The sequence below is a fragment of the Neofelis nebulosa genome, chromosome 9 (genome assembly GCF_028018385.1).
Source record: "Neofelis nebulosa isolate mNeoNeb1 chromosome 9, mNeoNeb1.pri, whole genome shotgun sequence".
Taxonomy (NCBI): domain Eukaryota; kingdom Metazoa; phylum Chordata; class Mammalia; order Carnivora; family Felidae; genus Neofelis; species Neofelis nebulosa.
In genome coordinates, this window is record NC_080790.1 from 30,087,218 (window position 1) to 30,111,077 (window position 23,860).

The 23,860-nt window shown below is 44.0% G+C and overlaps 1 protein-coding gene across 2 annotated transcripts in view; it reads left to right on the top strand.

The window, feature by feature from the left end:
• The first annotated feature begins 287 nt into the window (after positions 1-287).
• VIT (vitrin) overlaps positions 288-23,860 on the top strand; it is a 106,907-nt gene continuing 83,334 nt past the window's right edge. For both annotated transcript variants that reach the window (XM_058683028.1, XM_058683029.1), the window contains exon 1: positions 288-572. The gene's annotated coding sequence lies outside the window, so the exon portion shown is untranslated. The remainder of the gene's footprint in view (positions 573-23,860) is intronic.

Sequence of the window (23,860 nt, forward strand, 5' to 3'; positions counted from 1 at the left end):
ACAGTAGTCTTTCCTTATGCAGTTTAACCAGCTGTTTCGTAGCATTTGAAAAAGAAAGAGAAAATCTAATCGCCCCGTGTACAACCTTTTTAAAGGATACTTTTTGTTTCCCATTTTATCTAGCCTCCTCTCTTCTACTTTTTAGAATTTCTAATTATAGAATTTGCTTACTGAAAATGTGTGCTTTAGGCTAGAGAAGAATATTTAGAAATCCTTACCCCAAAGAAAAGCAAGTGGGAGTGGAAATTTGAAAGAGGACCGCCTAATTCAGCACTAAAACCAGTGTGAGAAGCAGTGTGTGAGGGTGTGTGTGTGTGTGTGTGTGTGTGCGTGAGCATGTACGTGTGTGGATGTGTGTGTGTGGCTAAAATGTGCTTTTCAAAGTGCTGAGAGGTTGATGGGAATGTTTGATTAGCTCCTCTGAGAAAAGAGGAAAGTTGCTTGGACCTCTCCTTGTTTCTTCTTTAGAATAATTTGGATGGGATTTGTGATGCAGAAAAGCTTAAAGAAAAAAGGATATCCATTCTGTGTGGTGGAAAATTTTTGAAAAAAAATTGCTTTCTTCAAACAAGGTATGTCTGATGAATTATTAAGCTATGTAGATAGTTTGCTTTCCATACCTTATTATAAAAATGTTAAAATGTATTTCTCATTAAGAAACTATAATACACACCCTGACCAAGTAATCAGTCTGGACAAATTTCAGTCTCAGGAGAATTGGGAGGGAGTGGGGGTAGTTGACATCCTTGTAAACGACTAATATTATGTATATCAACTATAAATAAATTGTTTTGAGATAAGATTAGAACAAGATTTTCACTGTATTTTTAAACCAATTTAATTATGGTAAAAAAAAAAAAAGTTGAAAAGTAGGACATTTGTGTAGAACTTTGAAGTAGCTTTAAGTCTCTTTATTACCCTGGCCTTTTTAAAACCTTGCTTCCTATACGGAATGTAACAGAATTGTAACAAGTTGCTTCCAACCATGTAGGAAAAGCAGTATGAGAAATGGACACATTGATGCTAAATGAAGAGAAGTTTTTTAGTGCAGATCTACACTTCTCTCTGCTCACACAAATCTCGGTGGAATGTGGCTAGATGTTCAATTGTGTATCCTGTTTCCACTGGAAGCGTTTTCTTAGGCTGAATGCTTCTTTAACTGATAAGCCCAAGAAAGGGCTGGCATTGTTAAGTCTACTATTGTAGCCCAACTTTGCAGAGGGAGACAGGGTATGAAATCTCTTTTAAGCATGATTTGTGTCAAACTAGTATAAACATGAAATAAATGCCTCAAGCACAGGTTAAACAGAGAGGATAAGATCGAATAACTAGACTCAATGGTTTGCTCTGAAAAACCCAGGCATCTCTGCCATCCCCAAATCGAGAGTAGAATTCCAGATTTTCTTTGGGTGTATTGTAAAAATAAAACCAGGCATTCTTGGCCATGGTGGTTATTCAAAAAATCTGAGCGCTAAGAAAATAGCATTTTGCCATTACGTTGTGTTGCAATAAATTTGGAAGCTTTGGTGGTTAAAGTTCTGAGGTTGTTTTTCCCTCCTCTTTTGAAAGATGAAAACGCCCTGCAGCAAAGCAAGATCAAATGCTATTTGTTTGTGTGTTTCCTCTGTTATGTGTGTTAGTTGCAAGTGGTAGCTAAGCTTCCTCCTCCCCCTCCTTCTCCTCCTCCTTCTCCTTCTCCAGTAGGAAAGCTGGAAGTGCCTTTTATTTATTGAATTAAAATACCCTCTTTTGTAAAAGGGCTTTAGACAAAGAATTGCAAGACTAAAGGGCTGCATTTTTAATTGCAATGTGCTGGTTTCCCAGACTAAGCTTCATTTAAATATATCTTATACCTCACCACTGAAAGGAAACACCTAAGGAACACTGGAAACACTTACTGTCTATCTTCATAGCATTTACTGTATGAATATCGTTTAGAAGATCTAGTTATCTTTTTTGCCAGGTTACTGATTACATGAGGAATAGTTTCTTTCAGACAAAAAAAAAAAAAACTGGGTTTAAAATGGTTTATGAATAGCATCAGGAAAACAAAAATGCTTGTGCTCTCTCTGTAATTCCTGTAGGACGTATCGCACGCAGAAAAGCAGCGGTGTGCAGCACAATGGTCTAAGCCAGGAGTCCTAAATTACAGTAACAGTTCTGCCACTACCTGGCTGTGTTACCTTGGGAGAGGTGTGCAACATTTCTTGACTTCTGTTTACCCATCTGAAAAACAGAAGTAGCAATGCCTGTGCACACACCCTCCCAGGGTGGTCACAAGGTCCACTGCTGATTCTCAGCTCCAAATGGGTTTTGAAATGCGCAAAGTCCCATGGAAATGTAATCTTTTTTCCCACCATATTCAAAAACAGATTACACTGGAGGGAGTCACTGGCCTCGAAAGAAATGTTACACGGCTTCCAGAATGTTACTTGTGCCCATACGCGTAACCTCTCCTTGCTTATTTGGAAGCATGAACCAGGTAGCAACAGCTACAGCAGCAGCAGTCGGTGCAGGACAGAGCACACCGGTCTGTCAGTAGAAGGGCCTTCTAGCTGTGTAACCTTGGGGAGGTTACTCGACATCTCTGTGTCTCCATGTCCTCACGTATGAAATGAAAAGTTGGACAAGATAGTTAGTCTCTAAGTTTCCCTCCTAATGCTACGGTTCTGTGCACTGGGACCTCTCCCGTGTCAAGACATGGCCAGGCCTCTGTATATTACAAAGCGAAAGAAGTATGGAACCTATGATATATTTAAAATATTTATGTTTACCTAAGACTTTAACACACACAAAAATGAAATATACCGTAATTGCATATTACAGAAATGTAACACAACTGTGTATACATGTGTATGTGTATATACTATTATATATTACATAATTATATGTATGTAAACGTGTGTGTGTGTGTATAATATATAACAGTTTTATTATGAGGACAGTGTGGTCCAAATTGTATGCCAGACCTACTTCAGTTTTCTAGTGCATTTCTATGACTGTGTGACCTCATATGGAGATAATGTCAAATACCTAAATTTAAGGCCTTGCATGCAAGGCCAAGTTCAAGTGGCCCTCTTGCGCTGCATGGATCCTGTGGGAGTTTGTCTGGCAGGAGGATCTGCCTCTTTTTAAACGTGTTAACCTTGGCAAGTTACTTCAACTTTTTGGGCCTCGGTTTTCTCATCTGTAAAAGGCATCTATCATTAGTGTCTATTAGGATTGTGACAAAAAGCTTCCATTGGTGCTTGATATACCATCAGCACCCAAATGTCAGCAAAAAGTTTTTTTTAATTTCTTCTAACGTTCATTTATCTTTGAGAGACAGAGAGAGACACAGTGCAAGCCGGGGAAGGGCAGAGAGAGAGAGGGAGACACAGAATGCAAAGCAGGCTCCAGGCTCTGAGCTGTCAGCACAGAGCCCGACGTGGGGCTCGAACCCACGAACTGTGAGATCATGACCTGAGCTGCAGCCAGACACTTACCTGAGCCACCCAGATGCCCCCAAATTCTCTTTATTGTATGTGACTAGAACGAAGAAATCAGATCAGCTGTGAGACACATTGATGGTGATACTCTTCAAACTTTTAGCCATTAACTCTTGTGGATGTCCTAAGTAATTAGACTTAGGAAATTATGTGATATGAGTATAATTATGAGAAATGTGTTGCCATTTCTTCATCCAGAGGATATGAGCTAATTAATCAGTCAGCAAATGATAAGCAAGAGAGGCAACTTCTGTGATGTCTGTAATTTGAGAAACCCCAAAGGCCCTCTCTCGTTGCCTAAGAATGTGTCCCTCTGGTTTGCAGAAGGGCATGGAATTCCTGGCCCTCTGAACATACATGGTGTGAGCTAGAGAGCTACAAAGGGGGCCTGCGACATGTGACACATACGAAAGGTCCTTGTACACATGGCAGTGAGCAGCTTACGTAGTTAGTGCAGAGAAGAGGGAAAGGAAGGAGCAGCAGACTGGGGCGAATTTAGGTGAGGCATCAGAAACGACCGTTTGATATAGTGCTGGCTGTTAATTTTAAAACATTCATTTATTTTGAGGGGGGGGGGGTGTGGGGAGAGAATGGAGACAGGGAGAGAGAATTCGAAGCAGGCTCCACACTGTAAGCACAGAGCCCGTCAACAGGGGTTCGATCCCACACACCATGAGATCATGACCTGATCTGAAATCAAGGGTCGGATGCTTAACCAACTGAGCCACCCGGGTGCTCCCGGTTAATTTTAATTAAGTGGCAGGAGAGCATGCCAACGGCCAGGGCCGGCACAGCAGCTTGTCAGCTCAGATCCAGCCCTAACTCCTATTACTTGCCTGCACCCCTGGGCTCACCTGCAGCTAAGCCACTCCAGTTGTGCACCTGTACCCTGCTGGCCCAACTCCCATCACTGGCTCCACTGCTGTGCACAGCCCATGGTGAGACCCGAGGCCACAAGAGAGCATAATGACAATCAGGGGCCAGGCACCTCCTAGTGCACCAGCAGTTGGGCCTGCCCCCACCCCCGCCCCGGCCACCAAAGGCGTGCCCGCAACCGGCCCCTGCCGCCACACAGGCACCTGCAGCCGACCACGGCAGCCCCTGCATGCACGACGCCAGCTCCAGCCATCACCACTGCCTGCCCTCCCTGGTCTCTAGCCTCTGGACCCTGAGGCATCACTAAGGACCCAAAGAGCCCTTGCAGATACACCAAAGTTCTCACCAAGGACTACACAGTTGTCAATGTTATGGACCCCAGCAGCCTGAGCTGTCGAGACATCATACGTCCTTGGACCCAGAGCCACCACAAGCCAGTACACTTGGTTCCCTGTACCACTAGACCCAGGGTTGCAGTCTGCCCCATCATGCCTCGACTCACAGGTGAAGTCACCTTACCAAAGTCACCTTTCCTTACTGAAGTCAGGCCATGAAGTCCAAAAGAGGTAACTGGACACTGGACAAGGGTATAAGGATCATGAAGCAACAGGGAAACAACATCACCAAAGAAGCACAGTGAATCTCCAAAAACTGACCCTCAAGAAATGGAGATACATGAACTACCTGACAAAGAATTCAAAATAATTGTTCTAAAGCTACAATGCAGCTAGATAATAACACCAGGAAAACAACACAAAAACAAAATAGGCTCAACAAAGACCTAGACGACATAAAACAGAACCAAAAAGAAATTCCACAATGAAGAAGAAAATATTAATTCACACACACACACATACACACACACTTAAGTCAGTCTGTGATCCTCTAGGTGAGTTCCTGTTTGCAGAACAGGAGAGGAAGGACCAAAATCCAGCAAGATTCCCAGAGCCCCACGTTCACAATGGAGCAAAGACTATTTCAGTTTTGTTTATTGCATTTTTCTACGGTTACCTCATCCGTTAAACAAACAGTCGTGGATACTAGATTTAGAATTTGTTTTTAATCAGCTAGAAAACTTTCCGCTTCAACAGACTGCAAAGCTTGAAGAGATCCTTAGAGACTGCCCATGTGAAATGCTCGGGGCTGCCTGGGAAGCGTACAAAGCAGGTACCAGGTGATGCTCTGAGTTGAGACCTATAAACGCGGCACATCATGTGGCAACCTGCAAAAGGCAAATCCCCCATGCAGATGTTGTGACTCGGCTGAAATCCGCTGCCACATTCCAGTGCTAATAACCTGAGGGAGAAAGGTGAACTGAGATAGTGGATGCCAAAATCCTTTCCTCAAATCTACAAGCCATGGTCTTGGAACAAAAGAAACACTAGTTTGGTTTAGATCCAGTTTGGAGAATATTTTGGTATTTGTGTTTTATTTTGGTGATACAATTAAAAAAAATGTTTAGGCTCACTTCTACTTCCCACTTCTTGACTAGAGGCTTTCTTCAATTCTTTTTAAAAAGCTAGGTATCATTCCTCAGCCATCTGATTGGTTCGATTGCCCTACAGTCATGTAGAAAATTTTCATGAGAATGGGGTGATGATCCTTATAAATCTGAGAGAGTAGGAAAGAACACAAGTGTAGTATCACTCCCTTTCTGGAGCCCTAGAAGAACAGAACTCAATGGGGGTCACAAACCCGTGTGGTTCCTTCACCAACAAGTCGAAAAAAATGAAGCCATGATTAATTTGAGCAGCATCTTGTTGAGAGAGATTCAGCTGGCTGCTTTTCCTCTCGTAAGTCCTCAACTAGAGTCTAAATGGACCCCATTTGAATGCAAACTGGTGCAGCCACTTTGGAAAACAGTATGGAGATTCCTCAAAAAAACTAAAAATAGAACTACCCTATGACCTAGCAATTGAACTACTAGGCATTTATCCATAGGATACAGGTGTGCTGTTTCGAAGGGACACATGCACCCCCATGTCTGTAGCAGCACTATCAACAATGGCCAAAGTACGGAAAGAGCCCAAATGTCCATCGACGGATGAATGGATAAAGAAGATGTGGTATACATATACAATGGAGTATTACTCGGCAATCAAAAAGAATGAAATCTTGCCATTTGCAACTACGTGGATGGAACTGGAGGGTATTATGCTAAATGAAATTAGTCAGTCGGAGAAAGACAAAAATCATATCATTTCATTCATATGAGGACTTTAAGAGACAAAACAGATGAACATAAGGGAAGGGAAGCAAAAATAATATAAAAACAGGGAGGGGGACAAAACCTAAGAGAGTCGTAAATATGGAGAACAAACAGAGGGTTGCTGGAGCGGTTGTGGGAGGGGGGATGGGCTAAATGGGTAAGGGGAATTAAGGAATCTACTCCTGAATCGTTGCACTATATGCTAACTTAGATGTAAAATAAATAAATAAATAAATAAATAAATGGGCCCCATTTGCAAGAGGATGGAGATAAAACAATGAGGATAATGATGATAATCACGATTGACCACCACTGAACAAAAATAATATTTGCCAACACCTGCACAGCTATTCTTATGTGCCCAGACACTGTTTTAAGCCCTCCTCCTATATTCACTCATTTAATCCTAACAACAACCATATGTGGGAGGTTGTTACTATTCCTATTCTGCAGATGAGAAAACTGAGGCACTGAGAAGTTAAGTACATTGTCCGAGGTCACACGGCTAGTAAGTGATAGAGCTCAACCTCAAAACCACGCGATCTATTTCCAAAGCTCACATTCTTTTTTTTTTTTTTTTTTTTTTAATTTATTTTTGGGACAGAGAGAGACAGAGCATGAACAGGGGAGGGGCAGAGAGAGAGGGACACAGAATCGGAAACAGGCTCCAGGCTCCAAGCCATCAGCCCAGAGCCTGACGCGGGGCTCGAACTCACAGACCGCGAGATCGTGACCTGGCTGAAGTCGGACGCTTAACCGACTGCGCCACCCAGGCGCCCCCAAAGCTCACATTCTTAATCCGCCAGGCAGCAAGTACACAGGGTCCTGGTTTCCCTGTCACTGCACCAAATGAATCTTTGCCATCCCTGAAAACATCATTTTCAAGCCAACTAAATTTCAGAGAAATTGCAGAGAAAATTCCTTCCTGCAAGTGTAGACACAGGGGTAATAATGATGGAGGGGAGCAGACGTAAGGATCTCACCGGAGAAGCTCTGTCAGGAAGGGAGGTTTTTATTTCTGTCATTCTTAGATGAGCTCCTGATTTAAGAACACTTGTCAGGTATGCTGGGAAGACCTGATTCTCAGGGGGAAGGCCAAGGAGCAGACCTCATTATCAAGCCCTGTGAGTAGCCAGTCCCCAAAAGGAGTCCTTTGTCTTCGCTCGAGGGCTAAGTTAGCTGCGAGTCAGAGAAAGAAACCTATTTCCTAATGACTCAGGCCACTTCAGAAAATCACTTTCCCTGATAAGGGTCTCTACATGGACAAGACTCTAGTAAAAATTTCTCACATTCTTTCCTTCAGTGAGATAAAGTCTAAAGTTTTGTGTGGACATGTGGTAAAAATTCATAAAAACCACCCTTCGGGCTATAGTGAGAAGGGACTCATTCTGCATTCTTTCTTTTCAGATTTAAAAAGAAAGGGAGAGAGAGAGAGAGAGAGAGAGAGAGAGAGAGAGAGAGAGAGAGAGAGAGAGAGAGAAACAAACTATTCCTTCAGGGGAACCCAATGTATCGTTTCCAAGAGATCAGGTCACTGGCATCTCAATGCTAAGTGAATTCCCTCCTCCGGGTTCCTTTGTGTCCCAGACTGAGAAAACAGGCTTTGGAAGTAAAGGTGTGAGTCAGCTTGCCCAGACTGGCTTTGCTTGTATAATAGAGTGAATGAATCTACAGTCCGAAAGGTAAAAGGAATTTGGGGAAGCAGAGATAACACTGAACAACAGAAACAACAAATATTTATTGGGCCACAATCACGTGCTATCCATAATTCTATGCATTTGGGAAGAAAAGTGAAGAAAATAGTCTCTGTTCTCCTAGAGCTTGCTCTGGGGAGCACACAATAAACAGATCCACATGAGAGGTCTGGTGGTATTATGGGCTGTGGAAAACCTAAGAATGTATAATAAGGGGACTGGACAGAGCAGTGAGATGTGGATGACGATTTGCATTGCATGGTTAGATAAAATGTCTGATAAAGGGACATTTAAACAGAGAGAGAGGTGAAGAAAACCAGGGAGCAATCTATGTGGACACTTGGAGGACACTTGGAGGAAGAACATTCCGGGCAGAGAAAAGAGCAAATGCAAAGGCCCTGAGGTAGCACCATGCCTGCAAGGACCACACGGTCTGGAGCCGAAGAGTGAGGGGGAAAAGTAATGTCGTGGCATTTGGACAAGCAGAATGGAGGGCACTATCCTAATGCTTCTCAAGCTCCCCTAGGTGCACCCGCCCACCCCACCCCTCCGCCGATTCACATACTCTGCCGCAGTTCTTGCCTCTGCCCTGGATGAAATCAGAGTAGGTCCCTTAATATCTCAGGCCACATGCAGAATTTTTAAAAAGATCTTACCCACGCTACACCTCCAGACAATCAGTTTAGTCATTAATATGGATGTAATACTAAGTAATGCTTAAGTTTAAAGTTTCACCCCCACCCCAGGCCTAACTGCTGCAACGGAGAAGGAGGCATGACTAGATTCTCTCTTTCTCTGCCTTGTGTCTCTACCCACCTTCCACTTAGCTGCCAATGACAGTACCTTCAGATCCAGAGTTGAAGTGGGTACAGAGAGGAAAGGTAAGAGGACAGAAGGGCCTTACAGCGGATTCTGTTGTAAGTTGGCATCCGGGTTCCTTGGGTTTGGCAGGCATGTGCAGGTGTTTCTTGTTTGCAGGGGGCACTTCTGTGGGTTCTTGGGAGATGCTACCAGTTTGTTGGGAACGCCTCAGCCGTGGTGCCCCAGATTCCACTGCATACGGATCTGCTCTGGCCAGGGGCGGGCAGGGGAGGGGGTTGTGTTACAGCTCCTTGCTCAGCCTCTGAAAAAACGGCAGTCTATCTCCTATGATTTCCACTGTGGCCTCCTCAGCCCTCCGTGTACCTGGCTTGGGCAGGACCTGAAGCGACCCCAGGCTGACTCTTGTACAGGGTCTGCTTTGCCACAAGCTATTCTCTCTCCGGTAGATGTAGATGTCTCAATCATGAGCCAGACACCCGTCCACTGCACCCCCAAGACCAGTCGGTCATTTTAAATGGGGCTACAGGACATCCAAGATGGACTTCCAAAGGAGGTGACCAAGAGCCGGGATGTGTGGCCGACTGCCTCCCTCCAGACTACTACCAGAGTTATAGGAGCCGAGTGGGAAGCTGGAGACCAGAGAGCAGGAACGGCTGTAGGAGAAGTTATTGGCATTTCCTCCCCTCCTCCCCCTCTCCAGATGCAGGAGGGGAGCAGGGCGTGTCCCCACCCCCATCACTTCAGACAGCAGGAAGAGGACCGTCAGGGAGACCACTTTGGAACATGCAATGAGTTCTCATGTAGTCTCCAGTCTCCGCTGAAGCTAAGACAAAGGGTCATCCGATTTTAACATCTCATTACACAGTCAATTACAATACACTCAAATGTTTATTTAGATGGGTGTGTTATGCCTGGTTAAACTTAAAAATATGCCTGGTGCATCACTTTACCCTAAATAGCGTTTGTGAGAGAGAGAAAGCTCTGTGTGAGTTCAGGCCCAGATAGGACTCAAAAAAAAAAAAAAAATCCCTTGACCTCACAACCAAGACAATTTTATTACACAACATATGCGTTTTACAGTGTGCATCTTAACTACTGTCAACAGAATATTTCAAAACACCTGGGACATACGTGTCAAGGTGAAGAGGAACGTGAAACCCTTCTGCAGGGGTAGAATGAGGCAGCAAGCAGGGATAAAGTGAGGCCTGGGGCGGAATTCTGGTGCTGCCACCCATTCATTCCAACCTTGGACAGCTCCCTAAATTCTCTAAACCTCAATTTCCTACTCTAAAGAGTGGGCATAGTAGGACTTACCTCGTAGGACCGCCACGATAATTAAAGAAGACGGTATGTGTGCGGTGTGGAGCATTCGGTAGGGATTCAACAAATGAAGTTGTTATGATCCCAGTGGGCTCTCAGGTTCGAAAACGTCCCATGAAGAACAACAAAGAAATGAATCCCATCTCATGTAACAGGGCACTAGACAGCTGGGCCAAAATTGTCAGGATGGACACGAAGGACGGTTGGAAGGCTCCATCAGAGCTGAGAATGGTCTGCAGAGGGCCCCTGGAGGGGGACGCCACATGGCTTTGGAGACCTGGGTCTCCTGCTTCAGAATGCCTCTTTCTGCTGGTTCCGCCGATGTCTGGGACTTAAGCCTCCATCACCTCAAATGCCCAGCCGCAGTGACTGCCCTCCTCCACGACCTGCCCTCCCCCCACCTCGAGGAGCCTCTGGTTGCTGGGATTCAAGAACGTGCTTTAACCCACAGCCCCGTGCTTGCCTCTCTGCAGCATGAGAAGACCCAGGACCCTGTTCATCTGAGAGGAACCCACACGTTACCAGGAGGCCAATGGGAAGATGCTATGGATCTTACAGAATCACCCTCATCTTCCTTCCTACCCCAGCTGGGAGGCGAGGCAAGACCTGAAAATGTTTTTCTGTGCCTCAGAATTGAAGGCAGACCAGAAAGCACAGAGTGTTCAGGCCAGTTGAGGCTCCGGGGATCACAGCTGGACGGATCCAAGCACACAGCTCCACATTCACAGTGGACAGCCCTTGGCAACCACAAACCTCAGAGCCCAAAGGAGAAAACCCACTGGGAGGAGGCAGCGCTAATCCACAGTGTCAAACACATTAAGTAAAGAAGCTTCTGATGAGAGAAGCTCATCTTCCAAAGCTCCATGAGAATCTTTTAACCGCACACAGTTGCCAGAGTAACTGAAAGGAGCGGTCATGGTCCACCTCGCCTTTCACTGAGGTCCTCAGCCCTTCCCCCAGATTTACTGCCCTTCCATTACGGAAGATAAATAACTCTTGGAAGGAGTTCTTTAGAGCTCATTTGGGGGCATGCCTGCAAACTAGTATTTTTTTCCTACTGGCAATAGAAGATCTAAACTACCACTTTAGAAACGTAATTACTGTTTGCAACCTTACTAGAAATCACTATTGGTCGAAGCCTTTGTGGATGTGGTAAGCATTACCATATGTCAGGTTCTTAACGAGGTACAAAATGATGGTCCGAAACATGCACACCAAAAAAGGCTTTCCCTTTTTGCTTTTCTGACACGCAGAAACACGCCACATGGATCAATGAGCCTAATGGCGGAGGCCTATCTCCGTCATCGAACACAGGGATGACCTCTCTAGTCCCCCACTGCCCACCAGTAAATCTCTCTGCTTCGGGATTTGACCTGACTGTACGTGGTGATCAAAAGCGGTCCTGGGGAAAGTGAGCCTGAGTTGTCCACACCTTGGTTATAAAAAATATTTACCTATAATATTTATGGAAAATTCCTAGACTGGAACATCAGTAAACATAACCCTCTTATAAACACACTGGGAAAAAAAATCTCAGAAATCACAGTTGCTCAACCCTGGCACTACTGGTATGTCAGGCTGGATAATTCACGGTTGTGAGGCTGTCCCACGTGCTAGAGGGCGTTCAGCAGCATCCCTCGCCCCCACCCTTCTACCCACTAGAAGCAGAGGCCCCACCCCAAGCTGTGACAACCAAAAATGTCTTCAAACACTACCATACCTTTTTGGGGAGGGGGCAAAATCCTCTTGGTTGTGAACCATGGTCTTTTTTTTTTTAATAGTTATTTATTTTTGTTTTTTTTTTAACGTTTTTTTATTTTTATTTTTGGGACAGAGAGAGACAGAGCATGAACGGGGGAGGGTCAGAGAGAGAGGGAGACACAGAATCGGAAACAGGCTCCAGGCTCCGAGCCATCAGCCCAGAGCCTGACGCGGGGCTCGAACTCACGGACCGCGAGATCGTGACCTGGCTGAAGTCGGACGCTTAACCGACTGCGCCACCCAGGCGCCCCTAGTTATTTATTTTTGAAGGAGAGAGACAGAACATGACCAGGGGAGGGATAGAGAGAGAGACAGAGAAGGAGACACAGATCCGAAGCAGGCTCCAGGCTCCAAGCTGTCAGCACAGAGCCCGACGTGGGACTCGAGCTCATGAGCCTTGAGATCATGACCTGAGCCAACACTTAACTGACTGAGCCACCCAGGTGCCCCGTGAACCATGGTCTTAAACATATCGGAAACTCCACGATGACATTCTCACAGCATCAGTTCAAGGTCACCCACTCCCAGAGCACCCCAGGTGTTCAGGCTGTGTTCTTCCTCCTCAGGTGCTGCCACAGCTTGTGAGATTCTTTGTCACACTTGTTCCCAGAGCCTCCCTCCAGACTGGGATATAGCCTCTCAAACCCCTGCTTGAGGCTACCACAAGACTGGCACCAGGGCCCTTTTCATCTTAAGTGTTTTCATTTTTTACTACTAATCATGTCAGGGAAAGAGATAACTAAGACGAGATGAAAAGGGTTTGGGGGCGCCTAGGTGGCTCAGCTGGCTAAGCATCCAACTCCAGATTTCGGCTCAGGTCATGATTTCACAGTTTGGGAGATGGAGCCCCGCATCGGGCTCTGTGCTGACAGCGTAGAGCCTGCCTAGGGTCTCTCTCTCTCTCTCTCTGTGCCCCTCCCCACCTCTCTCTCTCCCTCTCTCAAAGTAAATAAACAAACTAAAGAAGGGGAGGTTCGAATCAAAGCTTCAAGAAATAGAAACCAACTCCAACTGACTGGAGTAAAAGGGCCCAGAAACATCTATGTCATGAGCAGGAGACCCAGTCCAGCTGGACCTCCATCACACTGGAAATGGGACCTGGAAAGTGGCCAGAAACCAAGGTGTCTTCTCCCCCTGCTTCTCTCGGGGCCATAGGTTTTCTCTTCTCCTCTCTTTGGCCTTCATCTCTGCATCTTATTCAGGGTCCCAACTCCAAATCCCAAGGGGGATCTTGATTGGCATAGGTTATCTTTTCCTGCCAGACCAGCCGCGTCACTTAATTTTAGCATGTATTATTTCTGTGTCTGACTGTAACATCTGAGACATTCATTTCAGGGGTCTTTTGAGATTAAAGCCCTAGATGTAACCAGGCATTTAAATGTGCAAAGAACTATACAAATGAGTGGAGTTTTTATTTTATAATAATATATAATAAATCATGGGATTTATTTACAGTAACAGTTATGTGAGAGGTTTGATATAGTCAAAAGAGCATGGGACTAAAATAGAGACCTGGCCTTAGACAAGTCACTACACTGCTCTGAATTATAGGGATAATAATGGTCATTCTACATCAAGAGGTTCTTAGGTGATTCAGATGACAGAACTGTTGAGAAAGCTTCTTACGGACTCTGTCATTGTTATAGTCTTCTGTAGTTACAAAGACAGGTACTTTGAGTTAGGAAAAGAATTGGGAATCATTTCTCAGCTACAAGCCCAACTGAAAAGGAAACACATTATCTCAATTGTCAGGTGCTCCAGAGGTGGGCCCCACCTCCAGGCACAAGACAGAGTTCCAGCTCCATTTCTCTGTGATTCACTTGGCTGTCCTCCTCCTTTTTTTTGTGTTGACTTTTTCCTCACACTGACTTGTCTCGTGGTCACAAGATGGCTGCCAGCAGACCAACAAGGGAGGCAACCTCTCTCCCTGAAAAACACAGACTTAAGTCTTTCCATTCTGTGTGTCTGACACAACTCAGGACACAGCCCGCCCTTGAACTAGGCGCTATGGCTTGGAGGGGGCCCCGTGTTGATAGGCTCAAGGCTGAGGTTCTGAAGCAATCGCCAGCAAGGGGGAGAAAGTATATATAACAATCCTTGGCTTAGACTTGGAATCAGGATCCACCCCAGGAGCAGGGATAGAGCAGCTTCCTCTAAGTCACCTGTATGCATTTATTCTTTTTATCAAATTGGGGTTGTGTTAGGAAAGAGGAAGTGGAGAAGAGGTCGCTCTGCTTAGGCAACCATCAGCGTCCTGTCCGCAAAGCCTGCCTCAGAGCACATCTTCAAGTAGCCTGGTATGTTCTTAGCAGCCAACATGGAGAAAAGGGAAACTCTCCCCTGCCTCCCTTGCCTATTTGGCTTGTACTTTTCTGTTGGTATTTCTTTAAGATAGAAGAAGGGATTGGAAAGAGAAGGAAAATAAGGAAAGGGAGAAAAACTACCATGCTTTCTGGCTCGCTCCTGTGTTCTCTCCCTCCCTCCCTCCCTCTCCCTCTCCTTCACAGAATCCTGGGGGATTGTAATAGTGACTGCTGGTGTCATGGCAACAGGAAATGCAGTGTTTCAGGCCCAGCCCAGAGGAATAGGATCTATGTAAAGGTTTATATGCAGATCGAGGCCACCTCCACATTGAAAAGACCCCTCCTAGGACCAGTCTTCCTTCTTCCAACCTCACTAGATCAACCCACATCCACTGACAAACAGCTGAGGCTTTACATCAGGCAGAGATGGGGAAAGCAAAAGGCTGCACATGTAGCCTCTCCCCATTCAGAGATGTCTGCCCTCGGGGGATTTTTGGCATTTTGGAAATACAGCGCAAGCCTCTCATAACTATTAAGCGTTTCCAGATGGACACTGGCTCTTTCTGCCTTGTGGACAAAGAGTACTGTTAGGTGCTCCCCCTTGTAGCATCATAGATCAGACAAACACCAGCACTGCATAAATCTTACACGCCCACTAGGGCAGATTTTCTGCAAGTGAGGGGCTCCAGTAAGCCTCTAGGGGGCTTATTAAAAATGATGAATGCAAAAATAATTTTTAAGTCTTCCATGTCTCCCTGTTGCCTAAAGGATCAATTGCACATTCTTTAGGCATGACATTCAAGGCCAACATGGCCCCTTCTTTCCTCTCTAACAGTCTGATCTCTCGCCCAGCCTCTCAGAGCAGCTCCCAGTTCCTGAAGCTACTCAGTCCCCTGTGTCCTGTCCTCCCCTCGTCACTCATTGTGTTCCGACCTGCCAGTTAAATGAGTTCAAGCCCCTTCCAATCCCCATGCCCCAGGCCTATGTGACCATCCACACTTTTTGCCATCACCGTATCCTTGACAGCAGAGATTCTCACTTCTGGCTGCACAGGGGAGTCACCGGGGGAGCTTTAAAACAATATTGATACCAACTCAGAGCAATTACATCAGAACAGATGAAGGAAGCATACTTATTACAAACAGTGATTTGCAAACGCAGGGCTCTGGGCTCAGAATGCCTGCTGTGAATTCCAGCTCTTCTTCCGCAGCCTTGTGGCCTTGGGCAGAGGACCTCTACAATTAAGGCGGGAAGGAGCCCCCACCTCATGGGGTTGTTGCAAAGATTAAATGAGCCATTATTGACACTTAGTATGTGCTCAGTCTGTGTTAGTTATGGTGAGGGCACATCAGTCTCCTTCTAGAAGACCCTAGGCAACTTGATGATGGGACCTGCATCTCACTCCTCTCCGCCTAGCATGGAGCACACAATTTTTTTGGATGATTAAATGGATGCACGAATGAAGATGAATTTTGACTTGAGGAGGTCACAAAGATTTACAAGAAAAGGTGGCCCATGAGCTGAACCTTGAGAGATGGAGAGGCTTGTGTAAGGCAGATGAGGAGCTATTCCAGACAGAGGAATAGCAAGCTCACGGGACGAGACGCTGAGGTGTCGCGTGTAGAGAAAAACCCTCCTCTGACTCCCAGGTGTGCCGGGGTCCGAGGAGAGGGCTACAGACAAGAACTGCAGTGTGATGGCTTGAAATCCCTCACTGAGGAAGCCAGGCTTTTATTCCACAGAGGATGAGTGGACTGTGAAGGAGGATTCTGAGAGGGTGAATGTACACTCGGACCCATGCTTCAGGAAGCTGATCCTTCCCAGCCGGGGGGGGGGGGGGGGGGGGGGGGAAGGATGACCCGGAGCAGAAAGCAGAGAGCAAGGAATGGGTTGGGAGATGACTGCAGCTTCTCGTTAAATATCAATGTTATCTATGTTCAATCTTCCAAACAGCCTGTTTCACTAATTTCTGACTTATTTACATAGGGGCACAGAGTAAGGATTTCAACAGAACGAAACTGTCACACTCACTTCTGTCTCTCATCACCACTTACCGGGTTTTCTTTCTCTGAGGTAATCACTGTTATTGAAATAAAAAAACATATAGGAAAGTTCTAGGACAATTGTATGCCAACAAATTGGATAACTTAGCTGACGTGGACAAATTCTAGATGTGCAAAGCCTACCAAGACTATGAAGAAATAGTAAATCTGAATAGACCTGTAACTAGTATAGAGATTTAATCAGAAATCAAAAATCGCCTGACAACAAAAAGCCCTGGGTCTGATGGCTTCTCTGGTGAATTCCACCAAACATTTAAAGAAGAACCAATATCAAACCTTCTCAAACTTTTCCCAAAAACTAAAGATAAGGGAATGCTTCTTAAATCATCCTGTAAGGCCAGCATTACCCAGAGCCCAAATTAGACAAAGGCACCACAGGAAAAGAAAACTACAGTGTCGCCTAACAATACAATATCCCGTATAAATGTGGATGCAAAACTCTTCCACAGAATATTAGGAAATTGAACTCAGAAGCAGATTAAAAGTAATTATACAACATGACCAAGTGGGATTTACTCCTGGAATGGAAAAATGGTTGAACATGCAAAAATCGACTAATGTAATATACCATGTTAATAGAATAAAGGGAGGAAAAAACAAACATCATCTCAAGTGATGCAGAAAAATCATTTGGCAAAATTTAGCACCCTTTCATGATAAAAAATACTCAAACTAGGAATAGAAGGAAACTACCTGAAACATAATAAAAACCATATATGACATCTTATAGCAAACCTCCTGCTCAATGGTGAAAGACTGTAAGTTTCTCCTTAGGGTCAGGAACAAGACAAGGATGCCCATCTGTTTTTACCACTTCTATTCAGCATAGCACTGGAAGTTCTAGCCAGAGGAGTTAGGCAAGGGAGGTAAATAAAATTCATCTAAAATGGAAGGAAGAAGTAAAATTATCTGTTTGCAGATGGTATGCTCTTACACGTAGAAAATCCTAAAGATTACACAACCAAATTGTTAGAATGAATAAATGAATTCAGCCAAATAGGATACAAAGTCAACAGGCAAAAATCACTTGCATCTTTATACATGAACAACGTACAGTCTAGGAAATTAAGAAAACAATTCCATTTACAATACCATCAAAAAGAATAAAATACTTGGGAATTAATTTAATCAAGGAGGGTAAAGACTTATACAATGAAAACTACAGAATATTGCTGAAAGAAACTGAAGGAGGCATAAATAAGTAGAAACGTATTCCATATTGATAAACTGGAAGACTTAGTATTTTTTTCATTTTATTATATACATATATTATATATAATACACACACACACATACACACACACACATATATAGAGGGGGGGGGGGTAGAGAGAGGGACAGAGAGAGAGAGAGAATCCCAAGGAGACTGCACACTTAGCACAGAGGCTGATATATAGCTGGATCCCATGACCCTGGGTCATTACCTGAGCCGAAATCAAGAGTCAGATGCTCAACCGACTGAGCCACCCAGGTGCCTCTGGAAGACTTAATACTTTTACAATGTCAATACCAGGGCACCTGGGTGGCTCAGTTAAAAGTCAGTTAAAAGTCAGACACTTGATTTCGGCTCAGGTCACGATCTCATGGTGGAGCCTGCTTAAGATTCTCTCTTTCCCTCTCTTTGCCCCTCCCCCACTTGCATGCATTCGGATGCTCACTCTCTCTCTCTCTCTCTCTCAAAAATAAATAAGTAAAATAAAGTCTATTTTTAAAAATATCTCAATACTACCTAAAGCAATCTATAGATTCAATACAATACCTATCAAAATTCCAATGATGTTCTTTGCAGAAATTGAAAAACGCATCCAAAAATTTATGTGAAATCTCAAGGGACACCAAATAGCCAAAACAGTCTTGAAAAAGAAGAGGAGAGCTGGAGGACACACAGTTCCTGATCTAAAAGTAAAAAAACAAATTACTACAAAGCTATAGTAATCAAAATAGTGTGGAATTGGCAGAGAAACATACATCCACAGAAACATACATGGAACAGAATAGAGTGCCCAGAAATGAACCCTTACATATATGGTCAAATCATTTTTGACCACGGTGCCAAGACCATTCAATAGGGAAAAGACAGACTCTTAAACAAATGGTGCTGGGAGAAGAGCATATCCACATGCAAAAGAACAAAGCTGTACCCTCACCTAACACCATAAACAAAATTTAACTCGAATGGACCAAAGATCTAAATGTGAGACCTAAAACTGTAAAACTCTAAGGGAAAAACATACGACAAAAGCTGCATGACATTGGATTTGGCAATGATTTCTTGGATATGACACCCAAAGGCACAGACAACAAAAGAAAAATAGACAAATTAGTCTTCATGAATATTTAAAAATCTTGTGCATCAAAGGCACTGTCAACAAAGTACAAAAAAATGGGATAAAATATTCGCAAATCATAGCTGATAAGAGATTAATATCCAGAAAGTATACGTGACTCCAAGAATGCAACAAGAAAACAACCTGCTAAAAAGCCAGGCACAGGACTTGAATAGACATTTCTTCACAGAAGATCTCCAAGTGGCCAACAAGCACACAAGCAGTTGGGTCAACATCCTTAACCATTAGGGAAACGCAAATCAAAGCTGCGACGAGATGCCACTTCACACCCATTAGAACGAGTACCATCTAAAGAAACTGAAAATAACAAGGTTGGTGACAACATGCAGATGCTGGACCCCTTGAGCGCTGTTAATGGCCACGTAAAATGGTGCAGCCATTCCAAAAACAGTATGGTGGTTCCTCAAAACACAAGACCATAAAACTACCATACGATCCAGTGATTTCCCTTTGAGGTATAAACAAAAGAACTGAAAGCAGGGTGTCTAAGAGATACCTGTACATCCACGATCATGGCAGCATTTTTCACGATAACCAAAGTGTAGAAGCAACCCAAGAGTTCATGAACAGGTGAAAGGATAAGTAAAATGTGGTCTATACATACAATGCAGTATCACCCAGCACCAAAAAGAAAGAAATTCTGAGACAGGCTACAATGTGGATGAACCCTGAAAACATCATACTATCTGAAATGGGCCGGTCACAAAAAGACAAATACCGTATGATTCACTTAAATGAAGTACTTAGTCAAAATCCTTGAGGCAGAATGCTGGTTGCCAGGGACTTGGGAGCAGGGGGAGATGGGGAGTTTTTGTTTAATGGGCGTAGAATTTCAGTTTTACAAGACAAAGAGAGTTCTGGAAATCGATGGCGGTGATGATTGTACGTTATGAATGTGTCAACACTAACCTCTTACAAAACGGTTAAGATACTAAATTTTACATTTGTGCATTTTAGCACAATTTTTAAATTGGAGGAAAAAAACCTGAAGAACCGTATAAATATAAGGTGATGTTATTATTTATTACCAACTCACTCTTTTCTAAATCCAGGCAACGAGAGGTCTAATTAAGTTGGCTGGCTACTCCACTTACGTTAGTGTGTATTTTTATTTCACAATCTGGCTTCGTTTGCCTCACCAGAACTTCATGTTCAGGACTCCATATTCCATCTCATGGCGCAATCCATAAATTCATGAATCAGTAACACATTCTTTTGGAAACTCCAGTTGTCTGGGTTTTGTTCAAACCCTGGTGAGCACATGAGGATTCAGGGCTCCAACATTACTGTGCACCACACAGTTTCGTGGCACTGGACACTCTACAAGTGTTATTTAACAACGGTGGCAGCCATCCTCATTTCCGGCCTCTGGAGTGGCTAAGAGAGGGTTAGAGATTTTTCAACACACATTTCAAAAAGGCACATTTATACTTTCAGTATATGAGTGAATGGGCCAAACAAGGAGAGAAATTGAAGTGGTAAGAAAGAGGCCTCAAAACATTGATTCCAAGAGACCAGAGGGATTCTAGTCCATGATGAATGAGTCAGCATTTGGGTGATAACTCCTACAGGATTAGAGTGTTTCCTGGAATCCTGTTTGTTTTTATCCACCCGTCCCAGCACGTAAAGGTCAGGTCCATCATGTCTCCTCAAGTTGTAAGACACAGATCTGAGAGCATTTCTCTCTGCAATCCATCTTCAGTTTGCTGACGATCAATAATGCTTATTGAGATATAAATCACATGCCATAAGATAACCCTTGAAAGTGTACAATTCACTAGTTTTTAGTGTATTCACAAGATTGTTGGTTTTCTTTTTTTATTTCCCAGGGAAAGGAGAAAGCCCCAGCTACTCACTCATTAATCCAACATGTATTTATCAGGCACATAAAAAAAAAAAATCGAGTAAAAAATCCTTGCCCTCATGGAGCTTGCATTCTAGTGGAGAACACAAACAGTAAACAAGTAAAATAAATAAAGTATGTCAGTGGCAATAGTAACATGAAAAAAAAATAGTGGGAAAAGGATAGGATGTACCAGTTGGTGGTGGGTGGCAGAGGTTATGTTGGGTGGTAAGGGGATGTCCCAAGAGAAGGTAACATTTAAGCAAAGACTTGAAAGAAATGAGGCAGTAAATCATGTTCTGATCTTGGGGGAGGGGCATCCAGGTAGAGGAAACAGACCATGAGATGAGAAGTGTGTGCTAGAAACAGCCAGGAGGCCATTGGACTCAGAGCTTAACAAGTAAGGGAGAAAATGGGGAGAAATGAGGTCAGGGGGGCCAATGGTGCAAAATCACATAGGGTTGTAAGCCACTTGTCAAGACTTGGGCTTTGATTCCGAGTAACATGGGGAGCCACTTCAGAGTTCTGATTGCTGTGAGGATTGTGGAGTCAGAGGAAGAAGGAACTAGCCCAGTAAGGAGGCTGATTGTGATAACCAGGTGACAGGAGGCATGGCCTGGAGCAGATGGCAGTAGTAAAGGTGATAAGACATGGTCAGATTCTGGATACATTACGAATATAGAGCCACCAGCCTTGGCTGATAGGTAAGATGTGGAGAAAGAGAAGCAGAAATCAAGGGTGACCTGATAAAATCTGCAAAGCTGAACAGTAACAGCCAACTGGTGGGCTGGGTTAGGTCAGTACAGTATACTATATACTGATATACTGCATTTATTCCATAAAAAGTTAACGGTTTCGTCCTGAAAACATACATGTTAAGTGGCTCCGGAGCTTCTCAGAGTCAAAATAGTAAAAGACGAAAAAAAATTTTTAATTGCTATCACCCTATTTCCAAAACATAACCGAGCTATTTAAGCATCAAATTGCCAAACTGACTGTATGTATGATTTTATTTCTATTTTGAAGCTAAGAGCCGTTATTTGCCTATTATGTAAACAGTAGTCAACAACTTTTACTGGGAAATTTAACACATTGCAATTGTTGCTGGAAATTAGCAAAATAATCCGTTCTGTTTGAGGTTACTCTTGCTGCCTAATTTAATTGTCTGTAATAAAATCTTTCATATACTAAGAAGTTTTATTTAAGTTAATTGCATCAGGTACTTGTATTACCACCTCAACCATAATTTGATAATTGCTTTTTGTTAATAAAATCTGCATAGTACTGAATCTAAATATTGGGTATAAGCTTGCACTGGACCTAGCTAGTACCAGATGGTGTTTCCAATTCCCTACTTTGGTGGCTTCGTCATCAGCCATGGAATTTTTACACAGAAATCAACAAATGCTACAAGTCAGGGGCTTTCCCTGTCTCCCTGCCCCAGAGAATAACACCACTGGGGATAGCAGAGTGCAGGGTATGAATGCCAGATTTAGGCCACACAGCAATAGCACTGGGCAGAGAGCCATGCACCCCAGAAGACAGGGGTGCTTTATCATTGACATTGCTTAGAATTGCTAGCTTATAAAGGTAATAAAAAGCAGACCAACCTTAAGCCTTTAAACTCTTTCAGACAATGTTCTTCCTCACTGCCTGTGCCCAGGGCAGATCCATCCTACCTACTCCACCTCCATTCCGGTCCTACTGACCACCCTGGTCACCAGGGATGTGACATTTAACCTTTCTAAGCCTTACTTTCCTGAAGGCATCATAAAATCTGCCACACTGGCTTATCGTGAAGATTTGAGGCAACAGAGTATGTGCTCCATGTGATGAGTAATGGTAGTATGAACAAACCTTTTAGAGTTTCCTCATAGCCTCAAGAGAAGGAGGAAACCCCATACAGATCGATAGCATCACTATGCTAACCTCTGAGCTCCTGTCAGTGCTGTTCCTCCCCCAAGTGACCTTGGGGTCACTTCTCCCTATTTCTGCATGTCCAAACTGTTTGTCTTTCAAAGTTGATCAAATGCTACCACCTCTAGGAGGCTTTCGCTTATCCCCATGGCTGTCATTATCTCTCCTTTCTCTAAAATTCCCTGGCCTCCTGGGGAATCTCTGACAGTATCCCAGACCTACTGGATTAGAATCTGTGTTTTAACAAAATCTCAGGTAATTCCTATGCATGTAAGATTTAGCAAGTCTTGCTCTAAACCACGGGTCCTCAAGTTTGTCAGCACATTGAAATTACCTGGGGAGTTCTTAAAAACACAATGCTAGAGGGGCGCCTGGGTGGCGCAGTCGGTTAAGCGTCCGACTTCAGCCAGGTCACGATCTCACGGTCCGTGAGTTCGAGCCCCGCGTCAGGCTCTGGGCTGATGGCTCGGAGCCTGGAGCCTGTTTCCAATTCTGTGTGTCTCCCTCTCTCTCTGCCCCTTCCCCGTTCATGCTCTGTCTCTCTCTGTCCCAAAAATAAATAAAAAACGTTGAAAAAAAAAAATTAAAAAAAAAAAAAAAACACAATGCTAGATCCCACCTTAAGAGATTTTGATTCAATTAGTCTGAGGTGCAGCCCGGACATCAGGGCCTCTTAAAACTCGCAGACGATACTAATATGCAGCAAAGTTTGAGAACCACTGGTCTACACACGCCTCTTCTATTCCCTTATGGAGCCTGGCACACTTACTAATGTTATGGTTATTTATATCTACACATGTCTTCCCACTTCTTTTAAAATATAAGTCTTTTAAGAACAAGAAACCTTTATTAGCTCCATTTCCATCACTTCCTCCCTAATAATACCTAGCCATATAATGGGAATTTAATCAATATTTATTGAATGAGGAATGCATTGTTTACTTGTAATCCAAAAATGTTCTCTCAATATCATAAGTGTAGCTTTTGTCCTAATTTAAAGGCTGGTTGAGCACCTTCCCGAAATTATGGAGTTACTTTGTCTTCGGTTCTAAGTAAAGACCAAACCTGTGAAGAATAGGGACTAGTGGCCAGCATGGGTTCTGGGGACCAGTGAGGCTGGCCACTGCCATCTCTGTGGGCTCCTTAGAGCAAGCTGCCACTTAGAATCCTGAGACTCCAGGGAGCGATGCAAAACGAGGCAGCCCTCCCCGCCCCG